Source organism: Elephas maximus, chromosome X, assembly GCF_024166365.1.
Source record: "Elephas maximus indicus isolate mEleMax1 chromosome X, mEleMax1 primary haplotype, whole genome shotgun sequence".
NCBI classification, from domain to species: Eukaryota; Metazoa; Chordata; class Mammalia; order Proboscidea; family Elephantidae; genus Elephas; species Elephas maximus.
In genome coordinates, this window is record NC_064846.1 from 79,529,878 (window position 1) to 79,537,878 (window position 8,001).

The window sequence follows — 8,001 nt, forward strand, 5'->3', positions numbered from 1 at the left end:
GGACAGCCAAAAGTCAATAAATCTTCTTGAAAATCAAGGAAAAGCTAGCCCCTGGGGTCTTAACAACTGGGTCCTTAAAAAAGACCAGTAACATTTTTCTAAACTCCTGGATCCTGTCCCTCAGGGATGGCCAGCCTCTCTTAGGGCAGTAACAGCAACTTACCTCCTTTTAGCTGAAGCTAAAAAGTTTATCTTAGGTCAGCCGGTGACTGTGTTTGTGCCTCAGGCAGTTCTCACCATACAGGAGTAGAAAGGCAGGGGCTCACAGCAGGCCGAATGGCTGGCTACCAAGCCCGGCTCCTAAACACCCCAGAGCTCAAGCTCGAAATAATTTCTACCCTGGACCCAGCCAGCTGGTTACCAACAAGCCCTGTAAGTGAACTGGTCCATGACTGCCTCCAAACTATTAAAGAAGTCTATTCCAGTCAACTAGAGTTGTGCGGCCAGCCCATTTCAAGTCCAGACTTAACCATCTCCGCAGACAGAAGCAGCTTCATAAAAAATAAAACTCAAAAAGTAGGCTATACGGTGGTAACCTAAACCGATGTCTCCTTGAAGCCTGTCCTCTTCTGCCTAAAACCTCGGCACAAAGAACAGAGTTAATGGCTCTCACGGAAGCCCTCTAAGTAACTGCCAGTAAAACAGCCAATGTTTCCATGGATTCCAGGTATGCCTTCTCAGTCCTGTATGCTCACGGGGTCATTTAGAAAAAACCAGGCCTTTCCTTCTCCATGAAGCATATTGTTCTACCCATGACGGGCAGAAAGCCCACTGCAACCTAGTCTGTAAACACCTTATTAGAGAAAACCTTCATTGAGCCATCTAGCAGATAACCTGTTCCTGCCAAATGTGTGTGCAAAACAACCAGGCCCCCTACCACTAGAATCCAATATTAAAGACAGTTCAAGAGAAGACTGCAGGTCAACTTTACCGGCATGTCAAGAGCCTCTGGCAATTATAAATTTATGCTAGTGTTTGTCAACATCTTCTCTGGTTGAGTGAAAGCATCAAAGTTACAAAACAGCTCCTTAATAAAATCATTTCCAGGTTTAGCCTGCAACAATCAAAAGCGACAACAGATCTCACTTCACTTTACAAATTACACAAGAAGTCTCTAAACTTTTAGAAATAAACTAAAATTTACATTCCGCCTGGAGACCACAGTGAATCAAAAAAGTTGAAAAGAAGAACCACACACTGAAAAACCAAATTGCTAATATCTGTCAAAAAACAAAGATAACCTGGCCTCAAGCCTTGCCCTGAGCCCTCTTCTGGACACCAGTTGCCCCTGGAAGCAGGCTCAAACTGAGCTCTTTCAAAATTATGTATGAAAAACCATTTCTTAAAAATAACTTATCTTTCACCAATACTCAGGTTTCTGTCACCGAAGAGCTCGCTTTCCAGAAATATTTGTTGTCTTTGTCTGGTTTCCTATCTTCTATTCACAGTATGCTCTTAGCTGTCTGAGATATCCTGTCCATGCCTCGTTTCACCCATTTCAGCCTGGTGACCAAGTTCTACCAAAAACCTAGAGAGCAGAGCCCCTTGAACCCCAGTGGACTGGACCTACACTGTTATTTTAACCCCCCACTCGGCAGCTAAAGTCAAAAACATCAAAGCTTTAGTGCATCATACTCGCCTCGAACCTGTGCTGCACCCGCCCCCCCCCCCCAAAAAAAATCCTCTGCAACAAGAACAACCTCAACAAAACAACTAGACCTGCGAGCCTGTGCAGGACTTAAAATATCTGTTAAAAAAACGAAGCTAATGCCTAACCCAGAAACTCGCTACCATAATTGTGTTCTTAATGTTTGCATTGCCTTTACTATCTTGGCAGTCATTCTGCTCTTCCCTCTCTTTTTACAACAGCTACAAGCTCCATCTGATTTGATGTCACGGATAACTTCTCTGTTTCCCAGTTTCCACTGGCTCTGGCCCCTTGTTACTCCACTAATAATTCTATTACTAGTCTGTTTGTTTTTGGCCTGCCTCTTAAACTGTCTTACCAGGTTCACTCAAAATCACCTAGCAGCTGTAAACATCATGATACTTCAGATACCCGACCGCGTTCCTCTTAAAAAACCTCAGATCCTACAACGCACATGCTTCCACCAGTCGGCAAGCTCAAAAGTTCCAGTGCTCCAGGTCACCACTTACACAAAAATTTTTCTTCAAGACCTTGAAAACCAGAGGAGGGAATGCAACCAAAAGAGTTAAACTGTTTCCGCTCCTTCAATCACACCCGGAGTCTGTGAGTCCCTGAAGAGACATCTTGTGTAGCAGCCCAAGGCTACTTCACTGTTCCCCCTCCATTCAGAGGTGCACAATAAGCCGCAAAGCTGTCCTTAGATGAACATCATGCTTCCTATTCTGAAAAAAAATCCCCTAACTACCATGCTACACCACCCCCCCCACTTCACCCACACACAAGTTAATTAGTTCCTGGAATTGCCCACCTATTCTCAAAAGCTTCACCACTTATACATAACTTCCCTATCCCAAGATTTGTAATTACCCTGGAGTCACAAACCTCGGAGAGCTTAATTTTGAGACTTAGTCTCTGAGCTCCTTGCTTGACCGGCTTACAATAAAGTCTACTTTCTCTTTTTCAAATGCCTGGTGTCTCTCAATTGATTTGAGGAGTGGCACCAGACAGGACCCACCCTCATTGAGTCACAGCACTGAGAAGCTCCTTGACCAGGGGAGGATTGATGACAAGAACCTTCCTCTAGAGCTGAGAGACAAAGCCTTCCCCTGGAGGTGGTGCCCTGAATTAGGACTTTTAGCCTACAAGACTGTGAGAGAATAAATTTCTCTTTGTTAAAGCCATCCACTTGTATTTCTGTTATAGCAGCACTAGATAACTAAGGCACTATCCATAATTTGTTATGATCCACACAGTTGAATTCCTTTGCATAGCCAATAAACAGGTAAACTTCTTTCTGATATTCTCTGCTTCCAGCTCAGATCCATCTAACATCAACAATGGTATCCCTCGTATCATATCCTCTTCTGAATCTGGCTTGAATTTCTGGAGGTTCCCTGTTGATGTACTGCTGCAACCATTTTTGAATTATTTCACTCGCGTGTGATATTAATGATATTGTTTGATAATTTCTGCATTTTTTGGAATCACTTTTCTTTGGAATGGGCACAAATATGGATCTTATCCAGTTGGTTAGCCAGGTAGCTGTGTTCCTAATTTCTTGGCATAGACAAGTGAGCACTTCCAGCACTGCATCCACTTCTTGAAACATCTCAATTGATATTCCATCAATTCCTGGAGACTTGTTTTTCACCAATGCCTTTAGTGCAGCTTGAACTTCTTCCTTCAGCACCATCGGTTCTTGATCATATGCTACTTTCTGAAATGGTGGAATGTCCAGCAATTCTTTTTGGTACAGTGACTGTGTATTCCTTCCATCTTCTTTCCATGCTTCCTTCATGTGTTTTTCAATATTTTGTATATGGAATCTTTCAATATTGCAATTTGAGGCTTGAATTTTTTCTTCAGTTCTTTCAGTTTGAGAAATGCCAAGTGTGTTCTTCCCTTTTTGTTTTCTAACTCCATGTCTTTGCACATTTCCTTATAATGGTTTGTCTTCTCTAGCTGCGCTTTGAAATCTTCTGTTCAGCTCTGTTACTTCATTTCTTCCTTTCACTTTAGCTACTCTACCTTCAACAGCAAGTTTCAGTCTCCTCTGACATCCATTTTGGTCTTCTTTTCTGTATTTTTAATGACCTTTTGCTTTCTTCCTGTATGATATCCTGATGGCATCCCACGACTCGTCTGGTTTTTGGTCATTAGTGTTCAGTGTGTCAAATCTATTCTTTTTTTTAATTGAACTTTAGATGAAGGTTTACAGAACAAACTAGTTTCTCACCAAACAGTTAGTATACACATTGTTGTATGACATTGGTTAACAGCCCCATGACATGTCAACACTCTCCCTTCACAACCCTGGGTTCCCTATTAATAGCTTTTCTATTCCCTCCTACTTGCCAGTCCCCATCCCAGGGGTGGTGCACCCCTTTAGTCTTGTTTTGTTCTATGGGTCTGTTCGATCTTTGGCTGAAGGGTGAACCTCAGGAGTGGCCTTATTACTGTGCTGAAAGGGTGTCCAGGGTCCATACTCTCAGGGTTCCTCCAGTATCTGTCAGACCAGCAAGTCTGATCTTTCTTTTTAAGTTAGACTTTTTTCTACATTTTTCTCCAGCTCTGTCCGGAACCCTCTATTGTGATCCCTGTCAGAGCAGTCAGTGGTGGTAGCCGGGCACCATTTAGTGTACTGGACTCAGTCTGGTGGAGGCTGTGGTAGATGTGGTCCATTAGTCCTTTGGACTGATCTTTCCCTTGTGTCTTTAGTTTTCTTCATTATTCCTTGCTCCCAAAGGGATGAGACCAGTGGAGTGTCCTAGACGGCTGCTCACAGGCTTTTAAGAGTATGTCAAATCTATTCTTGAGATGGTCTCTAAATTCACGTGAGATGTACTCAAGGTTGTACTTTGACTCCTGTGAACTTGTTTTAATTTTCTTCAGCTCCAACTTGACTTGCATATGAGCAATTGATGATCTGTTCCCCACTCGACCCCGGCCTTGTTCTTACCAATGATATTGAGCTTTTCCATTGTTTCTTTCCACAGATGTAGTAGATTCGAATCATGTATATTCCATCTGTCAGGTTCACGTGTATGGTAGCTGTTTATGTGGTTTAAAAAAAGATATTTCCAATGAATAAGCCATTGGTCTTGCAAAATTCTGTCACGTGATCTCCCACTTCATTTCTATCACCAAGGTCATATTTTCCAACTACTGATCCTTTGTGATTCCAACTTCCACATTCCAATTATCAATAATTACAAATACATCTTGATTGCATGTTTGATCAATTTCAGGCTGCAGAAGCTGGTAAAAATCTTCATGTTTAGCATTAGTGGTTGGTGTGTAAATTTGAATAATAGCTGTATTAACTGGTCTTCTTGTAGGTGTATGGATATTATTCTGTCATTGACAGCATTGTACTTCAGGATAGATCTTGAAATGTTCTTTTTGACAATGAATTTGATGCCATTCTTCTTCAATTTTTCATTCCTTGAATAGTGGCTCATATTGCCTAATTCTAAATGGCCGATATCATTGTGTTTCAGCCCACTAATACCTAGAATATCTATCTTCAAGTGTTCCATTTCATTTTTTCAACTTCCAATTTTCCCAGATTTATGCTTCATACATTCCACATTCTGATTATTAATGTATGTTTAAATCTGTTTTTTCTCATTTGAGTCATGCCACATCAGCAAATGTAGGCCCCAAAAGCTTTACTCCATCCATGTCATTTAGGTTGTCTCTACTTTTAGGAGGTGGCTCTTCCTCAATCGTATTTTGTCTTTCATCCTGATGGGCTCTTCATCCTGCACTATATCAGACTATGTTCTGCTGCTGTTCATAAGGTATTCACTAACCAATTTTTTTAGAAGTAGATCACAAGGTCTTTCTTCCTAGTCTGTCTTAGTCTGGAAGCTCCACTGAAACCCTGTCCACCATGGGTAACCCTGCTGGTATTTGAAATACCAGTGGCATAGCTTCCAGAATCACAGCCACACACAAGTCACCACAGTACAAAAAACTGACAGACGAGTGGTAAATACTAGAATGGCAGTGATAAAAAAGTAAATAACAAATCTTGGCAAGAATGTGGGGAGATTGGAACCTTTATCCATTGCTGGTGGGAATATAAAACGGTACAACCGTTATGTAAAACAGTATGGCAATTCCTCAAAAAATTAAAAATACAACTACCATAAAAAAAAAAAACATAGGACCCAGTAATTCCATTCCTAGGTGCATACCCTGGGGACCTAAATTGTAGTGACACAAGCATATATATGCACACCTATGTTCATTGTAGCACTGTTCACAATAGCAAAAAGTGGAAAGAACCCAAATGCCCATCAGCAGATGAATGGATAAACAAAATGTGGTACATACATACCATGGAGTACTAACCCATAAAGAGAAATGAAGTCCTGATACATGCTACAACATAGATGGACTTCAAAGACATTATGCTGAGTGAAATTAGTTGATCACAATAGACCTCACTTATGTGAAAAGACAAGAAAAATATATAGAGACCAACTGCTATCAGTGGTTACTTGGGGTAGGAGTGGGGAGGGAGAGAGGGAATCATTCTCTGGGAAGTAGCGAGTTTACGTTCATGGTAATGGGAAAATTGACATCCATTAAGGTTAATGACTGCACAACTTGATGAGTGTAACTGATATCATTAAGTAGCACACTAGAAAATGAGTGAAATGGCAAATAGGGTGTTATATGTCATTTTACAACAACTACAGCAACCAAAAAAAAAAAAAGCCTAAAATTGCTGATACTGCTTATGTGCATCCAAACATTTCATGGGATTAGCTCTGTTGGTTTGAAGGTTCAGGGTCATGGCTTTGTGGGACAGTCCAGTCAGTTGCCCTAATACTGTTTTTTGATTTACTGTTTCACTCCCTGCTTCGGTGAGTAGTGCCTGGTGTCTTGTTCTCTTTAGGGAAACTCTTTGACCATGGTTTTGACTTTCTTTCCATAGTATTTATGGCAGCTGGAGTTTCAGTTGCTGTTTGCTTAGGAACTCATCCTAACTGGTTGTTTTTCTGCTCATTTATTGGAATGTTCATGTTTTATTGTGTTCATTGGCAGACTTATGCTTCAGGCATGCTGAGGTTTGGAAAAGTGGATGTAACTGAAATTTAGGTAGCTTTGATAATCATCTTTGTGTTGTCCACATTTGGAGCAGCAAAAATAGGGGACTATATGATACTCATTCTAGAAATAAAATGGAAGATCTTTTCAGTTTTTGGAGTAGTGGGTGGAACAATATTTTCCTGTTCAAATTATTTCCATGTTATCCTCCACGATGACGTTGGCAAGAGTGGATCCATGATAGCAAGCACTAGTGTCTTGTCACCTTGACTCGACATAGGACTAATTATTCGTACTGGCAATAATGATCTATAAAAAGTCTGTAATTAATGTGTTTGAAAAACATCCTTGTCTTTATACCCTAATGTTTGGATGTGTCTTTCCTAAAGTTGCACAAAAATTGGTGGTGGATCACATGACCAGAAGTGAACTGTGTCTTCAAGACACAATGTTTGTTGGGCTAGGTTTTTTTTTTTTTAGACCAGCACTTCAGGAATTTTGTAGATGAATATGTTGTCCTGTGAATAGCAATGGTCATTGCTACATTTGATATGATGACATACTTTAGTGCTTTGTGCCTGCAAATTTCAAGACACCTTCATTTCAACAGCTTCAAGTCTTACTTTTATCAAGCACCTGAACAGGTTCGTAAGCATATTGACTGACTACTAGCTCAAGGAGAAAAGCAGAAACAGTTAGGGAACCTATGAGTGAAGGAAATCCTCCTCTGCAGAAAGCTAGTATACATCAGGAGCCCTGGTGGCACTGTGGTTAACAGCTCAGCTGCTAATCAAAAGGTCGGCAGTTCGAGTCCAGCAGTCGCTCCTTGGAAATACTATGGGGCAGTTCTACTACGTCCTATAGGGTCTCTATGAGTCAGAATTGACTCGACAGCAATAAGGTTAAGTATACTATCAAATAAGGTTACATTTGAATATGACTTAAGTCCTGCAGATTCCATTATGTGTATCTCAGTTATGAAGTCCTCATTGTATACCAACATTTGGGATCACAGGTATTGTCAAGGTGAAAGTATAACAATGTATAAATTAATTAAAAACAAGATCAAAGAAAGAAATTTCAATCCTGAGGATACGAAAGTGAACCAATTTAGTCTAAATAGCAGTAATCTCTTTGTCTCTGAGAAATCTCTTGGGCATTTGGAGTTTTCATTACCAAATGATTACATACTAATTCAGAATATAAAGGATTTTTATAGGTATCTTGAGAGTGATGCTTTCTTTGATTGCTAAAAAGGGAAGTGAGATCATAGTACTCCATAAGTACATAGG

At 40.5% G+C, this 8,001-nt stretch overlaps 1 pseudogene; it reads left to right on the plus strand.

Moving 5' to 3' along the window:
- Nucleotides 1-276: 276 nt before the first annotated feature.
- LOC126068731 (cholinephosphotransferase 1-like) lies at nt 277-7,374 on the plus strand (annotated as a pseudogene).
- The last annotated feature ends 627 nt before the right edge of the window (nt 7,375-8,001 follow it).